Raw genomic sequence first — 899 nt, forward strand, 5'->3', positions numbered from 1 at the left:
AGCTCTTGGGCGCGCGTGTAGTGCACTTTCGCCGGTGTGGAGTTCGCAGGTGAAATGAGTGCAGCTCGGCCGAGCGGCATCAGCTGCGCGGGCATGCGCCTCGACCAGTTACTTCGTGCAGTTCGTTTGATGCGTTTTTTCATGTTTTTTTTACCTATTCAGTTTTGACTGCTCTACTCTATGTCTCATGCCGTGCAGTGTGGTGTGGCTGTAGCTCTTGTCGAGCACCCCTCCTCCTACATCCTCATCAACACGGGATGTCCGACAAAGTTGCTCGCTTCCTGCGTGTGCACTGCCACTGCAGTTTGGCAAGGAGCCTCCAGAAAAATAGCTCTCTCAACTCGTTGCGGTTCCCCGGCGGCGGGAGAGAAGTGCACTGCACTAGGGTGGCTGGCGTCATTTTTTTAATTATTTCATCTTGCTGTATGGTTCAGTCTCGCCATGTTATGTCGTTCACTTGAGGTATCCTATTGTTTGCATTGGCAGCCCATGTAGTTCTTTAAAAGAGAATGTAGAGATAAAAATGCTGGTAAAAAGCATTGTACAATTCGTTTTGCTCATCCCTTGGACCCGTTACTCTCCACTGCAGTTCACTATACAACAAAAATGAAAAAAACCTAAACATATTGCAGCTTGCTTGCTAAACTCATGCTCCCAAATGGTGCAGCTCGCTTTGTAATATTTTTTATAAAAGAATGGTGCAGAATGATGCAGTCCGGCTGGTACGGGCAAGTGGTTCAGTGTGATATTTTCTAAATTCAATTTTATTGTTTTGTTGGAGTTTTATTGTTGTTAAAGAAGTCCAGTGTAGTTCGCTCGTGTCCACATATCCGTCCCAGTAGTCCACTCACCACGTCTTTGTAGTACATACTCGTTGATAAAAAAATAGTTTTAGAAAA

At 45.5% G+C, this 899-nt stretch overlaps 1 long non-coding RNA gene across 1 annotated transcript; it reads left to right on the plus strand.

The window, feature by feature from the left end:
* LOC119367754 lies at nucleotides 1-560 on the plus strand. The gene is made up of 2 exons (XR_005176423.1): nucleotides 1-49; nucleotides 199-560. It is a non-coding gene; the product is annotated as an uncharacterized LOC119367754 (long non-coding RNA).
* Nucleotides 561-899: the final 339 nt, after the last annotated feature.

The sequence above is a fragment of the Triticum dicoccoides genome, chromosome 2B, assembly GCF_002162155.2.
Source record: "Triticum dicoccoides isolate Atlit2015 ecotype Zavitan chromosome 2B, WEW_v2.0, whole genome shotgun sequence".
Lineage (NCBI taxonomy): Eukaryota > Viridiplantae > Streptophyta > Magnoliopsida > Poales > Poaceae > Triticum > Triticum dicoccoides.